Here is a 13,334-nt window from a genome sequence, read left to right as displayed (position 1 = left end):
GTAAGGGGAAAAGTTCATCTTCTGCAAATCACTGATCTGACGTGACATGTGCATCGCCTTTTGTCACTTTAGATCAGATTGTCCTTCTGTTTAAGGACGCTTTGTCTCCCCTCATGCATAACAACAGATTGACTCTCAAGATGGCAGAGTTTGTGGATGCCCTGGTGGTTCTTTTAAATCTGCGTCTCTGACGTGATTTAGTGTGACGCACTATGATCCAGCTCAACAGTGCCAAGCCACAGGGCTCTACTGGGGCTGTGCTGCAGCCAAGTACGAGAGTAAACACGCCACCATTTTAAAAAGCAGGACTTCGGCTCGGATAACCTGCAATAGGTGAATGGGATGTAGCAATAGTTTAAGCGCTCTGGCGCTTGTAAATTAACGTTATATTATTAACATCTACAAATGAGCATCCGAGCTGGTGAAGTGGCAAAATAGATAATAAAACATAAAGTAAAGTTGTGCTTTTATGCGGCGCTTTCTAGGTCTGCTTCATAGCACTGTAAATAGCCAGAACAACTTCAGACCACCTAAATGGTACTTGTTTTAAGGAGTTCCTCGAGTTGAGAAGTTAAAACAATGTATCTAACTTTCCGAAGAACCTCGTGTCATACACCGATCTCATCAGTAAGCACTTACCCCCAGATTCATCATTGTCCCGTTTTGCGAGTCCTTAATAGCGATTATTAAGGAATCGCTATTAAAGACTCGCAAAACGGGATTCATGTAGAAATCGCAATTTTATTTGCGATTTCTACAGCTTCCTTATTTGCGATTAGCAAATTGCTAATCGCAAATAAGGAATGACTAACCCATTGATTCCTATGGGCCTAAAGGCCCATAGGAATGAATGGGTTAGTCAATCCTTATTCATTCCTTATTTGCGATTAGCAATTTGCTGATCGCAAATAAGGATGCGATTTCAAGGGTGCCAAGGTGTCCAAAGGACACCCTGTAGCACCCCTGAAATGTAACTGTAGACTGATGTTGCGCACACACATGTCCAAAGGACATGTGTGTGTGTAACAACATACAACTAAAGTGCATTTTTCTAAGTTTTCGCTATTTACCACGAAGTCAGACTTCGCGGTAAATAGCTGCCAAAAATAGCGATTTCGCAATTCAAAAATGGTTCATGAATTGCATTTAAGGAATCTCAAATAGAGATTCCTTAAATGCAATTCCTCACAATTTAGCAATTTGCGATTTTTGCATTTGGGATGATGATTCCCAAATGCAAAAATTGCGCTTGCGAGCCGAATTCCCGTTGATGAATCTGGCTGTTACATCGCTATTTTAATTTATTCAATGCCTTTTGAGAGAGCGATTCAACAAAAAAGGTAGACGTACCAGCCTTTCAGTAATCCTGATGTAGAAATATTGAAATAAACATTAGACAAACGCATTGAGCTCTCTCTTCGCAATATTACTAAGACTCCAGGGTCAGGTTCGCAAACGTAATTAGCATTTGCAAGCAAAGGACTAACAATACTCAATTGCCATTGCAAAACTTAATGCACACAGTGCAAACCGTTGTGACTTGTAATTGAAAGGGAGTGGCTATGTGATGGCCCACCTCCTTGAGTCTCAAAGAAAAAGACACCAATGTGTTTTGATTATACAGTGGATAAAAATAACGTAATGGTAACCAGGTAGCAACAGCTCTCAAAGTGGAAACTCTTCATTTCAGATAGCCTTTTCCAGGAGATGTGCGGGGTTTTTGGGGATGGGGGTGGGGGAGAGTAAACAGAAAAAGACCACCTAAGAATACATGAATATAAATGGCAATACAGATGAAGATGCATAAACAGGAGTCTCTTTGAGAGTTAAACAAAGCAACGAAAACAAGCTGCAGTGCTGAAGAACTTACTCAAGGAAAATCAGAATTACCCCATGTACATATATACTTCATCAAGCGATTAATTCTTTTAGTATACAGATATTCAAAACATTTAACACTATTCATTTTATTACACCAGAGAATCAAAAAGGGTATATCAATCAAATTCAATTGCTGCAAAATCAAAGGATGGGCAAACGACATTACAATAAAAACGAGCCTGCGCTCAAATAATGGAAGATAGTGTAACCCAGAATCATCCCTGATTACACCAAATAAAATGTTAAAGGGATCTAAAAAAAGGATCATTTAGTAAAGAACTAAAAAGGCCACCAACTGATTCCAAAACCTGTGAAGAGCGGGGCATAAAACAACAATATGGAGGGAGCCAGTCTCCTTCTCCCTCTTGATGGTATCTAAAACAACGGTTATGAGCTGTAGGGAAGAAGCTGCTCAAGTTCTTGGGAGTATAATAAAGAAGCCAGCAAGAAAAAAGCTCTATGCATTTATCAGCGTGGACTGGCCCCAAAATCTTGTCATCAGTTAGAGTAAAGCCCTCTTTTCTGTGCTAAATCCATCTCAGTGATAAACCTTGTAATGTGTTTTTGGAATCAAGGCGCAAGTTAGTTATCTCAAACTTGAATTTCGTTAAAAGTTTTTCAGTCAATAATGAGAGTTGTATTGTTGTTAAAAAGATTTATTTCTATTTAAGAGATTAGTAAAGTTTAATTTTGGTCTTTATTTAGTTAGTCCATCAATCAAATGAGTTTACAGAAATCTCTTCAAAAAGAATGGTAGAACAAAGCATCAAATTGTAAGACTGCATGAGTGTGTTTCATGAAGGAATAAGTTCCCTATTCTATAAATCAGGTTCAGAGTTTTAGACTCTCAGAACCCATAAAGAGTTTGAATTCAATGGAAAAGAGTGAAATCAAAGCGGCATAAAGCTTCAAAGTCGAATCCGATTATCAGAACTTCCCATAAAGGGTAGTTCATAGGACTCAGCCAAGTCTTAATACGTCCAATTAAGTCAGCATACAGTTGCAGTAGCAAGATGTCAAATGAAAATAGCCTAGTTCCCCTAATAATCCCAATTTTGCCCACCTCTATAAAATTGATAATTATTGATGATGAAGCTTTGCATAAAGATCCTTCAGAATAATCAAACATCAAGGGTGAAATGAGAAGGCCACCAAAATTTTAAAAAGCGTTACAGATAACTAAACCAAAGGCCTTTTCTGCATCAAACATTAAAATATCAGCATTAAGCTTATTCTGAGTAAAAAATGTCAATAGACTTAATCAAGTACTGAGTAGTAACTGACAGATCTATTTGATGAAAACCCATTCCGAATAGGGTGAATCAACAAGTCAGCTACTAACATGACTCTAAATGCAATGATTTTTATGAGTTCATGAGTTTCATGAGTTCAAAAGATTTATTGGGCTGAATGCACCCGGAAAAACTGCTGGTTTGTCTTTTTTCAGAATACTAATAACAATCGCCTCTAAAAAAGAAGAGTGTGCAGGACCCCAGTCTAAAATTGAGTTAAAGATTTTAATCAGAACACTCTTTAGCTCAGGAAAGAAGATCTTATATACTTCTATGGTTAGCCCATCACTGCCCACCACTTTCCTTGTCTCACAGCTGTCTAAGCATAACTTGATATCCGCCGTAGAAATCAGTGCCATGAGATCTGCACAATGGGTGAAAGACATCTTAGGGATTGTGATTTTTTGTAAAAAATAAGAAATTCAGTCAGGATCTGTTGTGAGATCTGCCTTATAAAGAGCTGTAAATGATCTAAAATAAACCCTTTAAATGCTGTGGGACTCTCAAATAAGTCGTTTGGATGAAAGGTCCATAATCTTTTTTTTAAAACATTTGCATTAGTTTTAGCATTGGCAGGGCATGCTAGCAATCTAACATCATGTTCGCTCTCTTCATAAAATGTATGATTTATATTTTGGTTTCTCAACAATTCTTTCCCCATGTAAAAATCTGTACTTTTTTTCTTTTCTAAATCTAGCTCCTGAAAAGGGACTTGTGAGTTTGAATGTCCCCCTAGACTTAAAGCAAAAGTAGCATGATCAACATTCTCCTGAAGTGTGTAGAGTAAGTTTGTCACCATTAAAGTGGAGCGAGCAATTGCCTGTCTCTCAAAACCGCCCTGAAAGTGTCTCAAAATAATGTGGAGGGGGCAGAGTCTAGATTAATTAAAAAAAAAGTCAGTCACAAACCTCCATAATAATGTTACCCAATTAAGATCTGATAGGAACCGTCTATCAAACACCACTTTTTCTGAGGTGGATAATCTAGTTTCCACTCAAAATACAAAGATATCGCCAAATGGTCAGTAAACCAATTCAAAATATTCTCCAGCCTTAATCCTTTAAAAACCAAAAATAAAATCAATTCTAGAAGCTGCCCTGTGTCTAGCGGTATAGCAAATAAATTGCCTAAATTATGGACATTGGAAACGCCAAGGGTCTATAAGTCCAAAATCCTACTTAAAAGTGACAATGAAGCTTGAAGTTTGGTTTTCAGTTGCTTTACATTCATCCTTAGGGTATCTAAATTCAAGTCTTGTAAAAAATGTGAGTTCCACCTCAAAATAATGGGGCTTTCCAACTAAACTGTAAGGGAATTCAAATGTTGCATGGCATCAGTCTGGTCAGAGATAGGTCTACAATAGTTTAAACAATTACATGCCTCAGTGCTCAACTGACTTAAATATCTCCACCATAAATGAGCGACTATAGCAGATAGCCACCCATCCACAAGAAACATTTGCAGAGTTTAACAGTGATACCCTGTTCGGCAGCAAAACACTGGGATTATTGGATTTATAGTGAGTTTCTCAGAGGTATATAATATTCAGGGAGAAGGTGGTGAACCAATTCATAGCAGCACACAATTTAGACCTATCATTATTAATAACAGAAGGTGTGCAAGTTGCTGCCTTTCAGGTTCGGGCCACAGTCCCATTGAATGGTCCATGTTACTTCTACTGCCCCTCCTTTAACATTGTGCCACTGTATTGTTTAACCACTAGGTCTGGGCGGTGAACTCCGCTCCATTTGTGGAGTTTATGGAGAGTTGTATGCACTCGGCAGAGGATGCAGAATTCTGAACAATTTGCATAGCAGAGTTTTTTCCCTTCCTCACGCTCACCGTCAAGTTAGCGAGCAAGGAAAATCCACCTCCTTGCTAAATATTTCCTCGCTCATGCTCGCCAATGTAAAGTTGGCAACTGCGATCGAGAAAAATCTACCTCCCTTTACCGATTTTTTAACAGGTGTAGAGGTGGGCCTCAGCCAGGCCTACTAGTGCTAGGGGTTCGCCCTTCTCTGCACACAAGTCCCGAGACCAGTAAATAGAAGTTGACACGGAAACTTAAATGTCAAAAGAGATATTTATTAAACCTCATGAGGTAGAACTACATTCACACAACACCCTTCGGAAGAGTATGAAGTAGCACAAGGAGTAGAAGAACCATGGGTCTATTATATACCCACACAGGGGCTAAAAAGAAGGTGGTACAAGCACACATAGGAGAGTTGCATACATAAATGGTCATACAGAAATGCATAGTCAACAAAGAAAGAGGAGCCAACAGTTGCTGACTTTAGTAGAATCATCCTGACAGTAGCAGACCTAAACAGGTGCATGGGCAGCTTCAAACTTCTCTGCTCATGTGCAGAGTAGCAGAGGCTAAGTATAGCCAGTTCTTTGAGCAAGGCACAAGGGCAAACGACAGAGAAGAAGGAAAGAGCACATGGTGAGCACATGGCAGACAAAATGGCTGCCAAAAACAAGATGGTTTCAGCTAAATGCTAACAGCGATCTCTGCCCAATTTCCACACGGGGCAGTCGGATTTCTCAACGTGGACGATTGCCAGAGGTTGCGACCTGTTGCGTAGAGAAACCTTTTGTTCGCATTGAGAAAGCTGCTGCTCAAGCAGAAATCTACTCAAACAGGCATGACCAAGTGCACTCCGCGGCTCGTCGAACTCCGCATAGCTTGGTGGAATTTGTTTGTCACTTAGTCGACTTCCGCATAGCGGAACTCCGCGAACTCCGCCCAGGCCTAGTCGCCACTGTAACTGCTATACGCCATTCGGCAGACAACAATCGTGCTCAGCCATGATTCAGTTTAAAAGCAATAAAATACATTTCTGCATACATTTCCATTGAAAGAAACGTTAGTTTCTAGAAAAAAGCTGTTCTCTAAGAAAACCAGTGTTCTTTATAAGTAGTACGGGTGTGTGGCATGGACCCCTGCAGCCCCTGCCATGCAAGGAGGTGCCCCAACACTTCTGGTGTCCCCAAACCCTTAAGAGGGGCCCCATTCCACCCAAGGCCAATGAATATTAGTGTGATATGAGAGACTCATTGGCCCCTCTTGACATTATGCTGGTGGATGCATCATTATACGTTGCACTCTGATCAGTAGTACAAATTTTCGCTGAGGTTCTGATGAGTGCCACGCATCCTCTAAGTACTCCAATTTTGCAGCAACAGGTTCATTATATTGTCATTGATCCTGATATTATTTTAAACACACACAGCAGAAAAATAAACTGTGATAACATCCTTGCATATGTGTTAATTCCTTCAATCCTAATTTGATTAAAATTAAGTTTTGGGCTCAGGGGTTTTTAGTTATATTATCGACCAACCAGCCCTCACAGCCTCAGGAAATAAGACACAACACAAATTAGATTATTCTAATTTTATGAATGGTACATAAACTTGTCTTAATTGCAGGGTAAATTGGCCCTATGATGAAGGCTGAGGAAATGTTATGGTAAACCCACAAGACATTAGGTAGTACAATAATGCCGTTTTCAAATTCCAGTATTTGGAAATGTCATGATGAGAATGATTTTCAACTGTTTACAGTTTCAACACACCACCCTAGTTTGGACCCAGCCATATGCAAATCAGTCTTGACCCTGTTGCTCATGGGAACAGTCCTGCCCGAATTGGGGTGGTGTATTGATACAAAAAATGATAGCTTAAACCCAGATCTTTGTGACTGGGGGTGAATGTTTGCTTTGTTCAGCATTCCGTCCATTAATTGTACTTTTTGTTTTTGTCACCCTAAGTAGGAAGGGTATGCCCAGATGTGGGTTGGGTGCTCACTGCGTCACTGGATTCAAGCTAGCTTGGCTGTAGTGAGCTAAAGAACGATGATAGATTCAACCCAGATCCGTGACTAGGGGCGAGTGTCTGAAAAGTTTCAGCGCTCCGTCGATCATCTCCTTGTTTTTGCTTAATTTAGAGATAAGCACAACAACAGTTGTTTATGAATTCTGTGTACATTAAAAATGTATTTTCTGTCCAAGCTATTCTTATCACTTTGGAGGTCTGGAAAGGTCTGAATTATCTCACTTGTAGGAGTGTGATGGTTTGTAGTTGTGTTGGTACTGTCATTGCCAGCGTTGCAGGGGTAAACAGTGGTGTAAGGTGCAAAGGGCTCCTAACGTGGGCTCTGCTGGCACTTATATATTTTTTTTTACAAATTAAGCACTGCTCCTGCAGAGAGTTTAGAATGTTTCTGCACATCTGTGTTTGTGTAGTTTATTGTTCGCTTGTGTTCTAATGCAAGTGTGCCGGATTATTCCACCCACTTGTCTTTTATGCCTTTACTTATGTGAGCAGTTGTACTTGTCATTGTTCATTCCGTGTATGTATTCTTTCTCCTATTGAGGGGCATTTGAATTGGTCTGTTAGAATGGGTTATGGCTTCTTGTGATTGAATCAGTGTCTGTATTGTACAATATGGTGTAACACTCAGGTAGTTGTGCCTATGTATGTGTCCAGACAAAAGCTAAGAAAGGTGAATTTGCCTCTAGTGCTCGGTTGTACATTTTTCTAAAGTCTCCTATCATCTCCAAAAGAGGATAAATGTTGAAGATATGTTCATTGGGTGGTGCAAGATGTAAGCTTACATTTTAATGTCAAATTGTACATTATCCAGGTGTGTGCTTGATTGGGATACATGTAAATTGAATAGGCTTCGTATCATTTGCTTGCAATTTCTTTCTTTCTCTTTGGTTGATAAAGGGGTGGTCCTCACCAAGTTTCACTATGGTGTGCTGCACTAGATGTGGGTAAGTTTGGTTTCAAGAAAACTATATGATGGTAGGTGGCAGCCTTCATCCTGTTGCATAGTCCTTGCAGGATGGTGATTGGCTGGCCTAGGGTATAAAGAGATGTAGTTAAAAGTATTTAATGGAGGATACTTGAGAGAGGTAGGACTCTATGCTTTGGTCTAGGCCACTTAGTAGAGGAGTGTTTCACCCTCTTAAATGTGTCAGGCAGAGTGTGGGTGTCCAACATAGATTCAAAGTGTTGTTCCGTGAGAACATTTTAGTGGTGGCTATCTGCACTTGGGCATTTCGACTACATTATTTGAACAGTTGTTTGAGCTGTTATGTGTTATGATGTTCGAGAATAGGATGTAGTGTTCTTTTGGTTGTTGTCACAGTAGGTAGATGTATTGTACCTGTGTTTGTCACTCGGTCCCTTCCTTGTTCTGAAGTAATATCTTTCCATGGTTATTTGAAACCAGGAGAAGCTACCCATGGATTGAGCGTATAATATAAGGCTCCTGACGGGGCACTGACTCCCTTACCTGACTCTAATCTTTGTACTGATCAACATGGTAATAGATATTTCCACACATATACCTACCTGCCTCCTTGTGATGTGAACCTGTATCCACCCATCCTCAATTGGAACAGTGGCGATGAGGATGAGATGTAAGATTGGATAGTGGTGGTATAATGCTAATAAATCCTTTGAGAGTTTCATAGGCTAACCACCTCTGTGTAACATCTCTCTTCTGTCTATTATTTTTTATAAGAGTTGGAACAGTACTTAAAAGATCAGGAAACTTAGCCTGGACTATTATTTAGTAAACCTAGGCTCCCAAGACTATTGATATGTAAATATAATACACCATCCTGTGCTCCTTACCCAAGGTATCTTTTCGTTAATTGGGGTCTCTTTAGTCTATGTGAGTTACTTTACCTGGCTGAATTCCTTGCTGTCCATCTGTGTGCTCACTGTAACCACTTTCCCTTTATTTGGCAACAGTCACTACGGCAGCACACTGCAAAAGAGCATCCTAGTCCTTTTTTTTTGGCAAGCCTTAGTCACTGCATTCACTGCTATGCACAATAAGGTGCATGCCATTTCTTGCCTTGGTGATGTTAATTAGGATGTTCTTGTGAAGCACAAAACATAGCACAGTATGCAACCTCTGCGTATTAGGAACAAAGGGCCTTATTTACAGAAAACGTATGCATTAGCATCCATGCATCAGTTTCCTTGCGCCTGACCCAAATGCCCTTGCAACACCATGGCGCAAAAGTGCCGCATTGCTGGAGTTGGTTGTAAAACGGACGCAATTCTAGCAATGCATCAGAACGCATAGGGGAGTCCCATTGTAAAAGCCCTGCATCAATCTTTATGCATGATTCAGCAGGCTTAGGGAATTTGATGCAATTAAGTCATAGAGTGACACACTATTCTTCGTGTTTTTTTGCATGGAAACGCCTACCCTGCATACATTATACCTGGCGTAGTTAAAATGTGACGTAGGGCTCTACAAACTGACGCATTGGACCCAATGACCAGTGGACCCAGGCTAACATGTAGATGAGTTTGCAGAGGAATGGACAATTGAAGATTACTTCTAGGCTGGACAGTGTGTTAGAATGCAGTCAGGTTTCTTTAGAACGTGCTTCGTTTGGCAGGTCTTGACTTCATCGGAATAATTGTCAGAAGCAAAGGAGTCACTGATGGAGTCTCTAGATGAGAAAAAGGCAGAATTGGTGAGAGGAAGTGCTAAAATATCTTGATGGGCATACATCTTGGGGGACCTGGCCCTGCCACTAGTTTTGAGCAATTCCACAATCGTTATTGTCAAGGGTTGTTTGAAGCAGGATAATTTGTTTGTGAGTCAGAGTGCAGTTTCTTGTAGGAAATTGCCTGAGGGTGAAGTTTATCAGTCAACTGGGCTTATGACATTTTTGCATGACCTTCATTTTAGACGGGAAATCATCTACTAATGTGCCACTGAAGCATTCTGCGCGAGGGATCGTGGTAATTCTGCGGTAAAGAATTTTAAGATGATTTTATGATGGCCCTTGGATGGCCATGCATCTTCAGAGAAGCAACGGACGTAAAAGTGTATTTTAGCTTTAATTATTACTTTTCATAATACGCTGCACTTCTCATTGTGTTGAAGCAATTAGATAATTTATTGTCAAAATACATTCTTAGAACGTTCATATAGTTAAGACCATGGACATTTTGGCCTTAATTTACCACAGAGCGCATGACTATTCCATGTTCTTAACCGCTTCCGTGCGGCGCCGATTTTCCCCCGGTCCGGAGCCCTAACGAAAATGGGCGTGGTCATGACGGAACGGTTCCGTCATAAGCACAGCTCGACCGATGCTCATGACGGAACCGTTCCGTCATGAGCATCAAAGGGGTTAAGCCATTCCCATGAAATTAAAAAAAAAATTGTTACTAGAATCTATTCCATCAAACTTCCAAGAGGTTGTCAATGGAATATTCTGCAGACTTCATGCACATTTCAATGAAAATGTATGGTGGTAGGAAACCATTTTGCACTGATTGAACGGCATAGAAATATTGAAGTTGATCTCCCCCCTAAACAAAAAGGCTTAAGGCCTTATTATGAGTTTGGCGGTCTTGGAGTGGGCCGCCACAGCAGCGCCCCACTCCAAGACTGCTGAACCCCTAATAAGACCGCATGCCAGATTGCGACTGGAATCCAGGTCAGGCAGTCCTGCGGTGGCAGGCCCACAGCAGTACTATGCTAAGGCTCAGGTTTGAGCCTTAGCAAAGCAGGGCAATGGGAGCACCACTACACTATTAAGTCCATGCCCTGCAGGAACTGTGGGCGCATGCATACAGGAGGGCACACCATGTGTCCCCCGGCATGCATCCCCTGGTGCTGAGACAATAGGGGGCCCTGTAGGGCCTCCTTTGTTTCCTCACCATCACACTTTTTATGGCGGAAGCACCACCATGAAAACAGTAGCAGTGAGGAAACTAGTAATAGGCTTAGCGGTGCTGCAGCGACTCCACCAGCATTTTACCAACCTCACACCACTGCAAAACGGCCGGGGATTTGGCGGGTGGACCGCTAGTCTGGCGGCCCACAGACTGCCACCACGACTACGGCTTCATAATAACGCCCTTAGGGATACATGGAGCACAGATTTCCCCTCTGTACGTTGATAGTTTCACTTTTAAATTTTAAAGTATGACTTCTGCTTAAATGTTTTACTTACAGCACTCCCATTTGATGCCTGTGAGTTCCAAAACGTATCTATTAATTAAAAGTGAATGGTGAACATTATTGGAGAATAAATATAGACTAGTGACATCTACATACAGTGTGCTACACATCAGATTAATTGCAATGGGTAATCATTTTTGGAACCCATTAATTAAATGAACAGCTTAATCCAGCTAGCTCATATTTGTGTGTCTGTGTTTCTCTTGTATAGGACATGTACAATAAAACCTCCCACCTGCCTTTGAAAAAAAAGTCTGGGATCATAGCCATCTGAATCTGACTGATCCCTTTTTTATTCTACATTCCAAACCTAAACCAAGAGTACGGTATTCTTTATTCTGTTGTGTATTTTGAAGCCAAAATGTATGTCATGAATAGAATTATCAAAGCAGATCAGTGGGATTGTTTTATAACTTCCATTTAAAAGGAGAAGGCACACCTCTGTTTCCAGTATCCAATGCTACCTCCCCAAAACGTCTTCCAGCAAATAGGGAACATGAAACAAACAATTGATCAATGGGACATTTTTTAGAAACAATTATTTCAAATACCCTTCCACCAAATCAGTCTAGCCCCCGGTGGATGTTTTCAGTGGCTTTAAGTCAGTAGCAATCAAAACAGCAGCTTCCCACGTATACAGAATTTGAACATATTTTGGCTTTTAGACCTCCAGGCCACCAAAAGTATAGGAAGAGGTTTAATCAAAAGGGACATATTGGCAGAGGTGGTCAGCATCCAGACCATCCAGTAAACAGGGAATGATGATAAATTAACCCTATTACTCTAGTAATCACACATGGCATTTCTTGTAAGCCGGATCACTGGCCCTATGCATAAAACCTTCAATCTTTGACAGGATAACTCAGACGGAATCCTGTTGCTAGCAAGCATAATTTCAGGTACAATTCAAGTTCAGGATTTAATTTGGGCTGATGAGGGTGTGCTTCCTGAATATCAAATCCAAAATATCAGTTAGCCATAATCTCATAGTCAAAACATTGTCAGTGCAAAAATATCATTTGACAGAATTTTCAAGGGTTACTATTCATTTTTTTAAAGATTGCAAATAATTTTGTTTGTTAGACCTGTCATCCTTAGGGTGGCCTTCCCCCAAACTTTTTGCCTGCTTACGTCCTCCTTTGCTGTATCTTTTTGCTGGCCGTAAGACTCTGAGCACTTTACCACTGCAGTGCTAAAGTGCATGTGCTTCTCCCCTAAACATGTTAACATTGGTGGACACTCAATAGACCCATTTAGTTTACCTGTAAACCCCTTGTAAAGTGGTGTACCATATATCCAGAGTCTGTAAACTAAATCATACTAATGGACCTGCAACACTGATTGTATCACCCACATAAGTAGCCTTTTAAACCTGTCACAGGCCTGCCATTGCAAGGTCTGTGTGTGCAGTTTACTGCCACTTCGACTTGACATTTGAAACCATTTGTCAAGCCTTAAACTCCCCTTTTATTACATAGATGTCACCCCTGAGGTAGGTCCTGGGTAGCCCTAAGGGCAGGATACTGTGTAAGTAAAAGATAGGACATGTATTGATAAGTTTTGCTTGTCCTAGTAGAGGCAAACAGCTAAGTTGGTTTTTACTACTGTGAGGCCTGCTCCTCTCATAGGTTAACAATGGGAATTCCTTAAAACAGTTGTTAAGCTGTGATATCTGATTAGAAAGGAGTAGCTGAATCATGTTCCTTTTCTTTGGAATGATAATGGTAAATCCTCTTTAAAGTTAAAGGTAGATTTAACTGTAATGTTTTAAAAATGCCACTTTTAGAAAGTAGACATTTCTCTGCTCTTACTGTCCTGTGTGCCGTGCAGCCTGCCTCCGAAACATGTCTGGATGGGTGATATCTACAACTTGGGCATTCCCTCTATACAGTCACAAACACAGGAACGGTGGTTGTTAAAGAGAACTCATCTGCATTCACCTGCATTCTGATAGCTCTTCCTGGGCAGGACGAAAGGGGAAGCCGACACTTACACATGAAGAGGCAGTGCTGTATTTCACACAAAAAGGGCTGAATAACCCTCTGATAGTCTGGAGCCAGGGCTGGGAAGAAAGGGGGATCTGTGCACTTTGAGCGCTGATTTGAAATCACCCCTACTTCAAAGGCACAACTGGGTATAAGTAT

The sequence above is a fragment of the Lissotriton helveticus genome, chromosome 6, assembly GCF_964261635.1.
Source record: "Lissotriton helveticus chromosome 6, aLisHel1.1, whole genome shotgun sequence".
In the NCBI taxonomy this organism is placed as follows: Eukaryota; Metazoa; Chordata; class Amphibia; order Caudata; family Salamandridae; genus Lissotriton; species Lissotriton helveticus.
Note: the sequence above shows the minus strand (reverse complement) of the source record.